Source organism: Tyto alba, unplaced genomic scaffold, assembly GCF_018691265.1.
Source record: "Tyto alba isolate M040663 unplaced genomic scaffold, T.alba_DEE_v4.0 Super-Scaffold_21, whole genome shotgun sequence".
Taxonomy (NCBI): domain Eukaryota; kingdom Metazoa; phylum Chordata; class Aves; order Strigiformes; family Tytonidae; genus Tyto; species Tyto alba.
In genome coordinates this window covers 18,424,473-18,439,871 of record NW_024881295.1, presented here as the reverse complement: position 1 = coordinate 18,439,871, position 15,399 = coordinate 18,424,473, and the positions used below count along the sequence as shown (strand labels likewise).

The window sequence follows — 15,399 nt, the reverse complement described above, 5'->3', positions numbered from 1 at the left end:
TTTTTCAAACCCTTGCGTCAGTGTAAACTCTGTATTTTAAAATGTTAATGAAAATCCACGTGGGAAAAGGAGTAATAAATAACACATATCCAAATTTGACAGCAGTGAAAATGAGGGTGTGGGGGTTGGTTGGTTGGTTTGTTTGTTTATTTGTTTCCTTTGCACATCAGATCAAGGCCACTACAAAATCTGGCACGGCCTAACCAAGGTTTCCCAATCTCTTTGAAACAGCAATGGCTATTGAAGATACCGGCCACCAAAGGACCAGCCAGGCAGCGCTCCAGTGCCGGGTCTGTTCCTCAGGCAAGCTGAATCTCTGCTTTCCCCTTTGCAAACTTCTCTTCCCAGTGTTCCATCCACCCGCCCATATTTCTGCTGTAATAAAGATCCCTTTGCTTCTCTCCTCCTCAAACCCTCTCCAGCATGGAGAGGAGGGAGGAGATCTTCCCTTAAAGCACTATCTTCTTGTTACTCAGGAGGGCACAGCTCTGACGCAGGGAAGCATCCAACAACCTGCAAACGGTGGCATTTCCTCTGAGGCCACAAACTGCGTTTTCACTAGGCAGCGACTGCGACTCACCCGTGGCTGGACAAGGAACCAAACCCTGCCGCGTCTTCCCCCCTTCCCCAGCCGCTGTCCTCCACAGAGGGACCCCCCCGGCCAGGGGATTGCCTCCCACCCAGGTGAGCCCAGGGCCAAGCCCAAGCCCCTCCTGAGGGTGCAGCAAGACCAGGCCTGGGCTGGACATGGTTCCTGGGTTTCCTGCCGGCTGTTCCGCTGCAGTGATCCCATGGCCGTCCTTCTACAGGGGCTGGTTTTGCTCCGTTGATTAGCTGGCTCCAGCCAAGGGAGCCTGGAGAGATGCTTGTGGCTCTCCAGCAGCTCTCACTGGGTCTCTGCCCCATCTCCAGTCCCATCTGCTGGGATTTAGGGAACGGGAGCAGCTTCTGAAAACACGAGTGAGAAACGTGGTTTTCTCTAGCTTCTCTATGGGACAAAGTGACCCATATTTCACATGCTGTGCTTTGAAAAGGCTCTTGTGCATTGCCTGAGGTGACAATCATTAAATCCTGCAGCCCTTAGAGTGCCAGGTTTTTGAAAATAAATCTGGCCATTACACAGCCTAAACCTGGATCTGCCCAAATCTCTGGGATTATGAGGCCATCTAGTGATTTGATGGTTTAATACAATTAAAATGTGCTCTCCAGGTTATAAAACCGGATCTTTTATTTAAACGTGGGTGATCCCTAGTGTCCCGAGAGAAGGTGGCCCCTCCATGCTGGGCTGCAGAGAGGCCAGGATGGAGGCAGTGCACTGGGAGGAGGCCACGACCCAAGCAGCAGCTGGCGAGCACCTATCACATGAAGGACCCTGGAGTCCACAGACATGTTAAGCTATAGGAATACTTGCATGCCTTTTACTCTTGTAAAGCAGGAGTCACTCTCAGACTTTTTAGAAATTATCCCCCAAATTTATATAAAGGTGTGGACCTTTGTGTTTTCGGCTCAGGAAGGCCATTATTTCTTGGAGCCCTTATGGGAACCATGAAGTTTCAAAGGTCTTTAGTCTTTCAGCAGCTTTTGCTGGTCTTCTCCAAGGAGAGAGACATTGTAAACACCCATAATACCCCAAACTGTGCATAAAATGTGTAATTCAGGACACAGGTCTTTGTGCCCTCTAGATACTCACCATCATTCTAGGAATAAAGAACTTGGTAATGTAAAAGGAAAATTATTATCAACATCAGCTCCGGATGCCATGTAAAATGTGTTAACAGCTCTAAGCATACTGACAGGTGATAATACACACCTATCTTGCACATTTTAATTTATGCCTGAGAAGGTTCTCAGAAATCTGACAGGAAAGCTTTTTCACTTGAATCTTCAGACTCTTGGATTGGGTATTTTAACCAATAACTTCTCAGGTTAGTTTTTCTGAGCTCCCAAGATATGATATTACTTGGTAGCTATGTGAACCTCAGTGAAGTCACTGCTGTCTAATACAGACCAACAGCATGCTGAGGCAGTTAAAAAATATATTCCCTTTCTGCTCCCAGTTTAGGGATTTCTTAGGTGAACAAGGAGGGGTGGAGTCCTTTCTTCCCACTAATGTTGGCTAGGATGTTAAAACCAGAAATCCACTCTTTCTTATTTAACTACAAATAGTTAGTTACTACTGTACAGACCCCTAGCAAGACATAAGAAAGCTCTGATACCAATGATAGCTGCCATCCCTCTTGTGAAAGTCTATGTGAACCACTTAGACTTTCAGGACATGCTTTGTGCTGATTACTTCAGCAAAGTATCAAAGAAAAAAATGCTTCACTTCCAAAGGCTTTTTGCTTCAGATGGTGACATCTTCAGAATTTCTGCTGCTCAAATGTATGGTATACTGTGCAGCCAACTACCATAACTGTGCTGGAATTTGCTCTGAGGACAAGGACGTCTTTGATCACAACATAACATCGATTTGGTGTACTATGGAGGAGCGCAACACTTGCAAAATGCAGTTGTAGAGGAGCACACGAGGGACTCCTGCATGTCCAAGGGAATTAGCGGATTACTGGCTGATGATACAACTGCCCAGGTCTCAGGGGAAATCTTGTTTGAGCCAATTAACAACAAAGAAACGGAACTGCACAATGGCAGAGAGAAGGGGAAGGCAAAGAGGAGGGGAAGGCAAAGAGGTGCTACCTGCACATTAACCAGCCCACAACTCATGAATTTTCATAGGTACAAAGGTTATACTCAAAGGCAGGCAGGCCTGTGGTTCGGCAGCCAGGTGATCACCTCAGTTCATTCCTTCTCGCTGTTACAGCCCCAATTTCCAGACCTTATTTTGCAAGGCCAGCTGCCACAGTTTGCTGCAGTGATAGGACCTCACTGCAATTTGACATGAGGAAAGATGGATGGATTCAGAGCACTGTTGATTTGTAAAAAGCATTCCAACTACTCAATATCACAGTCAGGGTTTTTGCACATCAGGATCAATTTGTAGTTGCCCAGAAGCTGTGTAGGTAAGTCATTATCAAAATGTAGCTGGCACATTAGCTGGTAGCTAAGGTAAAATTGAAGATGAGAGCTCTGGCTAGGTAAGGGAGGGGCAATTCAATTATTCTGTCGTGCCTTCAGCTATAATCCACACCTACTCATTTCAGAATCACAGTACATCTTTTGAGGTTGAAGAATAGATATCCTAACATAACAAAAATCACACATTGCCTGTAATATGTCCCAAAAGCATTAGATGTGTTTTTCATAGGATTACCTTTCCCTGCTGCCTTGCCAGCTGCATTAGGTTAGGAGCACAAAGGAGCAGCAGCTGGCAGAGATGAAGGCATCTGGCAGTGGATACAAGAAGGGGAATCTGCAAGGTGCAGCTTTTTTTTCAAGGTGGAGGTGGGTTGATGAAATGAGGAGAAGCTGTGTAATCTGGCCCTCGTGCCACTGCAGGTTCAGTCTTCCTGACATGGAGTCCCTGCAAGAGCCTTAATAGTAACACCAAGCACTTGAAAACTATTATCTTTGAACTTTTCCCTGGTTTTTGTCTTTTGTCCACATGAGCAATTGAAGCATGCTTGGCCTTAGCTGGCTGCTTGTGTTCATGCACAGTCAGACATAGCAGCATTTTTGTAGCATAGGTGAAGACTGGGAAGACACAGATTCAGATGGTTTGTGCTTCTCTGTTTGGGTAGTTGTTTTGATGTTAAAACTAGAGAGTGCGTATTTTCAAGCTCTGTTTTGGAATAGCTGAAGTCTCCTTGAATTAATGGGATTCCCATATATCTCTTACAGTAATGGCACTTGGGCTCCTAAGTTTTAGGTGCTAGCAATATTTTATGGCAGTCAGCTAGCATGAGTGAAGCCTCACTGTGGAGGAAAATTAGACAGAGAGCAGTCCAGCCTGATGAACGTTTCTGCAGTTAATGAACGTGTTCAGGGATGTGTCCTATAAAAACAGATGCTCTGGTGGGTTTAGTTGCACAGCAAGAAGATTGCAGCAGTGGCAGCAGCAAAGAGGAATCAGCCACCACAGTGGCATAGCCACTTCTGGTGTTACACTACATGTATTAATACACTGAAAGAGGTGTGGGGGTGGTGGTGGGCAGTTTGCAGTGGACTTTGTATCTCCCTTTGGTCTTCCACAAACTGAACTATTCTGTTGTACTCCTTGTACTGGTGTGATGCTACTGTGGTCATCTGTAATAGCTTTCTGGAAGCCAGTGTCCTATCTTGGGTGGCCAGGGGCCTGGGGTCACAGCATTCTGCAGGAAGCTTCTGGGTATCCCCATGGTCCTGGCCAGCTCTGGAGCCAGCCCAAGGTGGGACAGAGCTGCAGAGAGGAAAAAGGAGAGACTGTAAATAGAGCAGAGCAATGGCTGTGCCTAGTGTCACTGCATTTGTTTAGGGTTTTTTGTTGTTGTTTTGTTGTGTGTTTTGTTTGTTTGTTTACTTGTTTTTTTTTTTTTTTTTCCTGTGCTTTCCTGCAAAGCCCTGAGAGAGGAAGTCAATGGAATCTGGGTGAAAATAGGCAGCCAGGGAAAGGGGCTGCTTAGGCACTATGGAGCCTCTCCAGTCTTATCTCCAGACAATCTGTAGCTGTCTAAGTTTTCCTAAATGAAACTGAGACATTCTCCATGTCCCCATCCCTCCTGACTTCCTATGACAGGAAAATCCATCCTGTCTGATTTCACCACATGACTTTGTCCCACATCCCTACCACGTGTGATGTACCAAGGGCAATACACAAGTCTCGTGACTCAGCATATTTGTTAGACCTTAGCTTTTCCCAGGCAGGCAGAAACAATGTCAAACAGAGCTAAGCCAACATTTAGTCTGGGGCATGAGACTACAACCACAGGTTGAGGCCTTAATGTAAGTAATGTTTCACAAGTTTAGCTCTCTTTGTTGTTAGATAGTTTGGATTCACTACTGTGTTTAAACCTATGACTAATTCCTTCTCTTCTCTCCAGACAGAACAATTGCTCCAGCTTGCTCCAGAAATAAAGCCTGAAGCCATAGTCTGTTTGGTCATCTGATCTGAAGGATCATGCTAGCAGTCATTGGTGCCAGAGTTAAGGTAAGCAAGTCAAGTTTTCAAGGAGTTGCATCAGTTCATAGCAGCCAGTTGATTTTGTAATTCAAATTTCTTAGTTTCCCCTCTGGTGCTCAGAGCCTGGCACCAGCTGAACTCTTCCTTTCACCTTCCACATGGTAGTCTGCCAAGCATTTGGACTCTTCCAGGGGCCTAGGGACAGAGGAATTAATGGACATTTGAGACAGACAAGACTGACAGGTGGTGCTTATTCTCTAGAGTTCCTAGAGGAAGCTGTTTGCCAAGGACCTGATACAATATGCCTCCTCTTTTGGCTCATGTTTGCTATTGCATCTTGAGAGGGTTTCAGGGTCCTCAAGCAACTCAGTTGTGAGTCAGGGTCATGCTATGTCAGGACGTCTGCTCTTCATTATCTTGCACTAGTATCCAGAGGACATGGAACCACAGCCAATACGACTGCAAGGATGCCCAGAGAAATGGAAACACAGCTCCCCTGCAACACCAGCCAGCTCCCTCACATGATGAACAGGCTGGGGCTTAAGTTCAATGTGACCAAGGACAAAATAGCTACTATTTATGCACATGGAGGCATGGGAAGGTCACAAGGGGCTGAAAGAGGACTTAGTCTTTGGACCTCTTATCAGTTTTCAGTGGTATCCTACAAAGTGTTAGTTGCACTGGGTTTCTAATCCATAGTTATGCAGTATAGTCTCCAAGGGGGTGCTTGGCACACCTCTTTGGGATACAGGCAACTCTGTCACTTCTGTATCAACAGGTTTCAAATGCATGCATGACCAGATCCATGGTTGGATTCAATGATCTTAAAGGTCTTTTCCAACCTCAAATGATTCTGTGATTCTATGGAGTTTGCTTACAGAACAACATACAGACATTAGCCCATAAATAGTGTCTTCGTGCATTTCAAGATTTTCCAAGCTTGGTGTGTTGGCAATACCCTGCAATTTCCTTCACTGCAGCAGAGGACACAGTGCAGCGACACCTGAATGGCTCCTTGGGAGCTGGCTTACTTCCAGCCAGACCTGTTACCTGCAGAGCTGAGCAGGCTGCACATGGAGCTGCCTGGATGCCTCCTTGTCACAGCCCCAGAGCTCCTGATAATTAAGGCAGCCCCAGAAACTCCCAACCTCACACTGCGTGATCTTGCATCTTGGATTTTATCAACTGAGGTGTCAAACTTCATGCAAGCAGCTGCATCCCATTCAAATGGAAGCAGCAGTGTTGCTGTGACCCTGCAGCACAGTTCTTTGGCTGTGGCACCATGAACTGGCACTGAGGGAGCCGGGGCAGGAGCATCTGCAGGCAGCCTAATCCTCAATCTAAATAAATGGCCCAAGGATAACAGAGCAGACAGGCTCTGTCATCTTCCAAACAAGAAAGTAAATACTTCCACAACTGAAATCAGCACATCTTGGCTATATGTGCTGGTGTCAGGGCCTTGAGGGTACTAATGGGTCTTACTGGCCCTGCTTACCCCCCGGGGCTCCCCACACCCTGCCCACAGCCCAGCACCCTACTTCAGCACCCCTGGGGCTGTCGGTCCATGCCCCAGTGATGGCACAGCAGGGCTGCTCTCCAGCTTCCCCTCAGTCCTGCCTTGCCTGTCTATGAGCCCCACCAAGCTGCCTCCCCCACGGCCACCCCAGGGCTGTGTTCCCAGCCTGGTTCCCTGCACTGGGCCTGATCCTGGCCCCCATCCATGGGCTGACATCAGAGTCAGAGCAGCCGGACACGCTGACATTACAGAGCACTGAAGACTGCTCTCTTGCCTTCATCCCCGCCTGGTAGTGCTGAGCACCAGGAAGTCAATGTCCCTGATTTAGCCTGGGAGATACTTTTTACTGGGATTTCCCAATAATAGTCGCATTCAGTCTGGAGAGAGGTGCTGAGATAGCCCATCGCCACCTCAGACAGCATCAAATGCTCCCACCCCCAAAGGATGTGCTTGATGGGAACGGCTGGAATTGCTCAGCATGGATCCGAGCTTAAATAAGTTGTGACTATTGGTTTGCAAGGAAGTCGCTAAGAACCATGATCCTCAGGGAGCAGCGAACTGCTTTGATCTCTGTCCTTCTGTTCAGTGTGAGCTCAGAGCTGATTTCCAGTAAAGCACGAGTGCAGTAAGCCAACACAGAAAAGCTACAGTCTAGCTGTTGTCAGTAGCAAGTCTTCTAAGCATCAAGTACTTCGTGGCAATGTGCTGTTATCGGGCATGAAGAATAAGTGACAGAGAGATATGGCTGAACCTATGGACATAAATGTTTAGACTTCTGCTGAAAACACTGGTAGGGAAATTGAAACAGACCCTTTAGTGCTTTGATTAGCAAGAACTGCTTTTAGATTCCTAGCGTAACATCGCTGCAATGATGTGAACATGCATTATAACAGAGCATTCAGCAAAGCAGCAGTTCTTGCTAAATGACAAAACAATTCACAATGCATATTCATTGCAGGAAATACTTTTCATCTGTCCTTGATCTCATGTTGTATATTGGCTATGGATTCGGTGGATTTGGATTTCTTTAGCATGCCCTTGGGCTTTCAAGTGTGTTAGGATGCATTGTAATGTAGATGCGGGGTGTCTGGCACTTCTTACTGAATAAGGCTTCAAAGGGCAGCTGGGAAATTGAAATCAGGGAAGTTGAAATCAGACTCTAATTACACTTGTACAGGGGCCAAAGGCTTTTTGACAAAGACCTTACCTGCTGTTCATAGACAGATTTTGTCCAGAGCGCGTGAAAACATACAGTTGGTTCACATTCCCACTGTTATCAACAGACATGGGACTGCCTGATTTTTGGAAACTAAGGTAAAGGAAAACACTATTTGTGACTAGGCTCTGAACACAATGCTGTTACTTAAGTAGATGTGACAGCTTGAGTGCATCTTCTCTGGAAGCTTTCCCAGTGCCGGAGATCAGCTAACTGGGAGCAGGGACCACTGGCACAGCTGTGCCTGAGCCCCTGCCACCACAGACAACATTGTTGTGGGCATGTGGCCTGAGCAGCTCACCAGGATCTTCTCCCGCCTTTCTCCATGCCACAATATGTACTTATGAAGCTCTAGTGCCTCTTTTTTTTTTTTTTTAAAAAAAAAAAAAGTCCACAGCCTTTTCCTTATGCTTTATATGGACAAGTATAGTATGTTACAAGACTCTTTAACCTCCTTGGGTCTTTCCTGAACAGACAAATTGTAAGGTACCAGGATTCTGGAGCACTCAAAACAGAAGAATTGGAGTTTAGTGACAGGGAAGCAAGCACCCTCACCAGAGAGCAAAAATTATTTGAAAATGAAGAACAGAGGTTTGCTGTCCACACCAAATACCCACCTTGTCTCAGGCCTGGTGTGGAAGGCATCTGTCAGCAGCCGAGGGCGTTGGGACACACGGGCTGGAAGGACTCTGTGTCGGGGCTGCTGCCTGCATAGAGGTGCATCTGCTTCCCAGGGCAACATCACTGGGACCAGCTTTGGGAACAATAGAGCTTTGTGCCTGGCAGATGTTCGGGCAGGGGAGAAACAGTATTTGCTTTCTTTTCCTGAGGGTAGTTGAAGCACAGGGAGTGCACTGACCTGATTTCCAGGAGGCTGGTGCTTCTGCAAGTCAGGCTATGAGCAATTTGTCCAAGGTCATGCAGTGAGTGAGTGATGCTGTCAGAGATGGATGGAAATCTCTGTGTGGGTGCTTTAGCTTGATGGTCGCAGCACAACACCTCCATTAGTGCGTGACATGCTAGTGATTTATCCAAGCAGCGTACTTTGCTGATTAGGTTTTATCTCAGTAGCGGCTGGAACAGTCTGTGTTTTCTCCTACATGCAAAGAACAGAAGGTGCACATCACTCTGAGCAAAATATGGTCTTTGATCTCATGGTCTTGGCACTGAATCATACAAAAGATAATGATTGCATATGATCCTTCTCCTGACTTTGGGGCGGGGGGAAGGAAAGCTCATCTAAACAGTTCCTCATCAGGAGGAGGCGCATTTCTCAAGCTCAGTGTGAAATCACAGGCAGAAGTGGAGTGTGATGCCAGGAGTCACCCCAGATTTTTGCTATTCTGTGCCACTGAACACATGGAGAGGGAAGGGCAGGGTGGTGAAGGACACAAACATCCAGAGACCAGGCATGGCAGCTGTGGGACTTGCCTGGGAGTTGTTTCTGAGGTGATGTTCAAAGTCCATGTGCCCTATCTACCTGGGTTGTTATTGCCAATTTCCCCCCAAGATCTGAACCCCTGAGAAGGCTGATTCAGGCTGCGGGGAGGTTTGAAACAGAGGAGATGAGGCCAGCCCTGAAGAGGAGTTGCCCGCTGAGCAGAGGGCTGAGCTGCGTGCTGTGAAGCCTGGCTTGCCGCAGGACGACCACACGAATGAAGATAGGCAGCACAGTTTCATCCTTGCCCATGTTTCAGGATCTGTTTTCTGATGGTGAACTGGATGTGCTCACCAAGGAGGCAAATGAGACTACAGATTTTTTTTTTTTTTTTTTTGTGAAAGAAGCAGTAGGAGTATAGGGCCAGTCCTGGGAGGGTGGGAGGAAGAAGGTGCAATTAACTATTAAATCATTTCAATTGCATCCTGAAACCTCTCCCTCAAGGATCCTCTCTGAAAGCAGATAAGAGTAGAATATGTCTATATGTGTTTGCAATGCAAAGGCATATGTATGATGGATATACATAAAATAAATCAAATGCAATGAGCTACAATAGGGAATTAGAGATTTTAAGCCTTTAAATTTTAAATCACGGAAGGTTCAGAGATCCTATGGCAGAGATGTAGGAAAGTAGTCATCTTTTACTTTGTTATCTATAATTCTGCTGTATGAATAATAATTATACAATGTGACAGAGGAAAGCTGTGTGCTTTTATTCAAGCTTAATCTCTACAGATATGAAGCCAGTGTAGAAGATGAGCTACTTGCTTTAATGGCATTATAATTTGATTTAATATTAGAATATGTGCCTGCAGTATCTGCTTTCTAAGCAACAATGAATTATGCTGGAGGAAATATTCTTTGCTTTATGCCTTATGGCTAGTGATCTGGTTTATTTGTTTTTTAACGCCAAGGCAGCCAATACCTTTCCAATGCTTTAAGTAGTCCTCTTGCATAAACTCAGAGAATAAAAATCACTTTCTTTATGAGCCTTGCTATAAAATCTTCTGCTGTTGTTTTTCTTCCCACTTCTACTATATACTCTTCTCCGCTTTGTGCCAGAATTACTTCAATTTCATTCTTACAGTCCATTCTTATCTTTCAGCTGACTATTCACACTTAGCTTCTCGTGAAGTAGCTCACAGCACTGAACTCAGCTGAAAGTCAGGCAAAAGTAGAAAACTGTTCTTCCGAGCATTACAAACATTCGTATTGCATCTCAGTTTTTTTCCCTCTCTTCCACCCTACAGGATCTCATGACCCCATAGATATTAGAGAGAAACAGGAGAGGCTTTCAATGGAAAATCAATGTGGCTTGGCAGACGGTGAAAGATTTTTTTACAGGGAACTGTAGAGCTGTGTGAAGGAACTGAGCAATCCATCACCAGTAACATGATTTCCAACTCATTGAAGAACACTGAAGAAAATAAAAAGTGAAGCAACAGCATCACAGGAAGGAGAAGAGATGTAACCTTTAAATAGCAGATTTTTTCTACCTCTCTGAAGCATTGGGCACTGGCTCTGTGCAGAAATAGGGCAAAGAGCTTGACAGGCCTGTATTCTTATCTTTTATGGCAGATCCTAAGGGTGGGGGTGCTGACATGTATGTTAGTGTTTGACCTGGTTTAAACTAACAGGTTCTGAGAAACAAAGACTCACTGAGAGATTAATGAGAGAGAAAGCTGAACCAACTTGATATTGAGAGAAATATTCACTGCAACTGAAGAGACGAGTACCTAAGGAAGAAGAACAAATCTGGCAAGTCAAAAACCTTCCCTTGCTGCATTTCGCCACTGGCAATCCAGCTGGTGATGAGACAAAGCTGCTGCCACAAGAGACCAGATCAAAGCAAAAGGTCCCAGGCAGATCTGGTCTATGCCAGGAAGTTTTCTGTGCTCACTCCAGTCTGAAGTTCTCAATCCTACCTTATCCCTGTTCCTTGGAGGAACACATAAGAAGCTCCTAGGACCCTGACACTGCTTTGTGCTCTGCTGTGCCAGGGACAAGCTTTATCTCCCCGGGATTACTGTTAATATGCTTTGAAGAGGGGACATCCAGCCCATCCGTGCCCCTTGTGGACCTTTAACACCCTTTGTTGGTGAAAGGAAAAAAATACTTGTAATCTCACCCCGTTACCTCTGGTCATCCCAGATGTGCTTCACAGCACAATCCTATCAGTCACTGCCTCTTCCCAAGCTGTACAAATGTATTTCTGTGGCATTTTGCTGATTAGTGAGTATGTGCAGCAGCTCATGATGCTTTGGGGCCTCATCTTCATTATCCTCTTGCTCTTGCTCTTGCAAGAAGCCTCCGCAGCCCCTTTGTGGACTTGCCTGTGACAGCTGTGAAATTTAAGCAATCAATGTTGCAAGTAGAGCAGAAGTGTTTGATCTGTCTCTAAAGCAATGCAGCCCTTCTAGAGAGGCACTGGTGACCAGTGCAGGTTGGGTTTGGATGGTGAAAAGACAACCAAAATGCCTAGATTCTGGAAAAAAAAAAAAAAAAAAAAGTAGTGCAGAAAATCTCAGTATGGAGAAAAGGCAATTATGGACTTGGAGGGAACACCTCGGTGTTTTCCTGCGCTGATGATAGCATGCATTAGGGGATGGCATGTGATACAGAGAGGTGCCATTGCACTTTGCTCACACTCCTGATGTGGGAAGACCTCATGGCACAACAGAGCACAGGGTGGGCACAAAGTGCTCCTGGGTGCTGCAAGCCAACGCAACTCAGCTGAGTCTGCTCTGCTGTGCAGGCTTGCTCAAGGCAAAGGCCTCTGCCACCTTTTTCTGGGAGCTGCTGTTTATACCTAGGTAGAAGAAGTGGCTTGCAACAGACTTGGCTGGGTTCCTATCCATTTTGTGCTGACATAAATGTAGCTGAAGAGTGAAAGAAGACAAATGAAAAATTAAGTATCCAGTCCACCTCCTGGAGTGGAGGAAAATATTGCCACTGGGCAGGAAGAAAAGGGTCTTGATGTAACTAAAATCCCGCAGTTGAGCCCTGAAACTTTTTATCATAATTGATGTTGGTTGTCCAGTGAGCTAACTTTCAAGCTTATTTTCACTGTTAAAATCTCCTAAAAGTTATTGATTCCTTGGGATGAGAGCCAGGATGGAGGGATAAAACATCGGAGTGAAGAAGAGCTACCCAAAGACAGCACGCAGTGTCTAGAGCTTGACCAGCTTGGAGGAGAAGACTGGAACAACTTGGATGGAGGGGTTTAGATGAGAAAAATCCAGGCCCAGGGACATAACATGACTTACCAGAGCCCAGGCACGTTTGACACAGCCAGGTCTGCTGGCACTGCAAAAGAGCTGAGCGGCCTCGTTGAGATGAGGTCTGTGCCAAGAAGATCGGTCATTTTGGAAGAAAAAAAATCACTGACCCTATGAAACTCCTACAAGAGTGTCTGTGGGAGGTTTACGTACCAGAGCAGGAGCTCAACCTCACATCTGCTCCAGAAAGAGGAGTGAGGTTTTTAGATTTTATACCCGTAATCTCATATGTTGTCCTTTATCCCCTTGTTTAATGCTACATGTACTACTGATTTTGTTGAGATTGAAGTGTCTGTGCACTGAACTTTATTCAAGCAAAAAAAAAAAATTCTGCCCAGTACAGAAGACAGCTAAACCAAAGCAATCTAGAACCACCTGCCACCCAAGGAAAAATGGTCAGGACCATAGTGTGACATTTTGGGTTAATCTTAGGAGCAGTCCTAACTCAAACATCCTTTAGAGACTCCGGTGAAGCCTCTCTCTCGGACTGCCCTGAGACACCCATGCCATCGAGCCTCCAAAAGGCTACAATAAGCGAACAAGATGGTACTTCTCCACAGTAAGAACAATTAGTTTTGAAGGAGAGTTGAAGACTGTCTTAGCTCATATCATCTGACCTAGAGCTGAATAAGCAAATACATACAAGTTAATAAACAAACCAAACCAAATAAAATAACCTATCTCTCAGTACAAAGTCGAGAAAAATATCTGGTTTCCTGGCAAATTCCTACGTGGATCTAGCAAGGTTCAGTTTGTTACACTGAGTGCTGCAACCACCAGAACCAGTGATTGTGACAGAGGACTCATTTTTTTCTTGCTTATTGGGAATATTGGGAAGTGAGGAAATGGTTTTAGCTCTTGCCTGCTTTCAGTAGAGCACTACAGGAAGCTAAGAAGCAAAAGGGCATAAAACTTGTTAATGCAAAGGGAAGAAGAGAGAGAGAGATGCTGATCTAAATTGCCTCCTGGTAGGAAGGAACAGTTATTCCACATACTTCCATAAAATGACCCCATGCTGGATGAAATATCAAGTTCCTTGCAGGCATTTCCTTCTCAAAGGCGCTTGTTGAATAAGGACAAATGTAAGTCATAGAAAGAGGGAAAAATGTGGCTCATGCTGCCAAGAGCTAAATGAATGAGGTCATAAGAGTCCACAGTAAGCAAAGGATGAGACACTAATCATTACAGATTTCATGGACAAAGACTAGTAAACAGTTAAACACAGAAGGATGAAAGCGCATATTGAATTCTGCAAACCACCTCCTTAAAATATAGAGGTGGCAGAATTATCTGACCTGAGTAGGGATCTCCTCAGTTTGGGGAAGAAAATCTCAGAACTTCAAAAGGGTCATCTCTGTCCCTTTAAAAGTAGGTGCCACCCCCGAACGGATCTGCCAGTACTTTGGCATCGGGTAATAATAATGGGAAGGTTTTAGCAAGGGGGATAAAATAATACTGATTTCTTCCTGGATGCGGCAGAATGGTTAGTAAATCTTAAATAAACCGGGAAAGAAGCAACCTTTTAGATTTTTTTTTTTTTTTTTTTTTTTTTTTTTTTTTTTTTTTTTTTTGCTTTGAAACACAGCTCAGGTAGCAAAGAAATAAGCTCTCCCGTCCTGGAACATAAGGTGGTGTGATGAACCTCAATCACGGCGCAGGGCTGGAATCCGCACAAAAGCCATCCGTCCCCCCCTCTGTCAGCAGATCCTCACTGGGGTGGGTGGGTGGGTGGTGTTCCGACATTCGGGTCGGGAGAAGAAAAAGCCATTTTCTCTCCCTGCAGATTCCCAGCGGGAAACGCAGAGCGCAGCCCGGGCGCTGGGCCGTGTTGGGGGGTGGGGGTGTGTAACACCTCCGAGGGGAAGCGGCACCATCCCCTTTTTTATTTAAATAAAAGCCAACCTCCGCTATTCACACTTTGGGAGGCGGGAAGCTTTAATCACATATCCCGAGGATTGCGGACAAAATAAACAAACAAACAATAAATAAATAAATAAATAACAAACACAAAAGCAAACGTGTGGCAAAGCTGCCCGGGGCAAAATAAATAAATAAATAATCAAATAAATAAATAAATAAATACAAACACAAAAGCAAATAAATAAATAAATAAATAGATAAATAAATAAATAAAATAAGCACAAAAGCGAACGTGTGGCAAAGCTGCCCGGGGCAAAATAAATAAATAAATAAACAGATAAATAGAGAGATAAATAAATAAATAAAATAAATAAATAGATAAATAGATAGATAGATAGATAAATAAATAAAATAAACACAAAAGCAAACGTGTGGCAAAGCTGCCCGGGGCAAAATAAATAAATAAATAAGCAAATAAATAAATAAATAAAAATAAACACAAAAACAAATAAATAAATAAGTAAGTAAATAGATAAATGGATAGATAAATAAATAAATAAAATAAGCACAAAAGCAAACGTGTGGCAAAGCTGCCCGGGGCAAAATAAATAAATAAATAAATAAATAAAAATAAACACAAAAGCAAATATATAAATAAATAAATAAACTAAACACAAAAGCAAACGTGTGGCAAAGCTGCCCGGGGCTCTCCCGCACCCCCAAAACGCCGCTAAGGGCGGGAAATGTCCCGCTAAAAGGCCGCGGAACGGGAAGGGGGGGGGGTTGGGGGGCGGGGGAGGGGAGCGGAACGGGGTGCGGGGGAGGCGCCGCCGCGGCCGCGCAAGGTTTAAATGCCCCGCGGGGGCGGGCCGGCAGCTGCCCCCGCCCCGCTCAGCTGACGGCGGGGCCGCTCGGTGCCCGCCCGCCCGCCGGAGCCGCCGCCGCCGCCCGGTGCCGCCGCTGGGTGCCGGCCTGCGCGCCCCCGCCGGGGATGGGGGGCGGCGCGCCGTGACCGGCCGGCGGGCGCGCCCCCGCGCA

General features: G+C 45.5%; 1 long non-coding RNA gene across 1 annotated transcript; it reads left to right on the top strand.

Moving 5' to 3' along the window:
• Positions 1–487: 487 nt before the first annotated feature.
• On the top strand, positions 488–10,566 carry LOC122153701. The gene is made up of 3 exons (XR_006165567.1): positions 488–684; positions 4,974–5,080; positions 10,474–10,566. It is a non-coding gene; the product is annotated as an uncharacterized LOC122153701 (long non-coding RNA).
• The last annotated feature ends 4,833 nt before the right edge of the window (positions 10,567–15,399 follow it).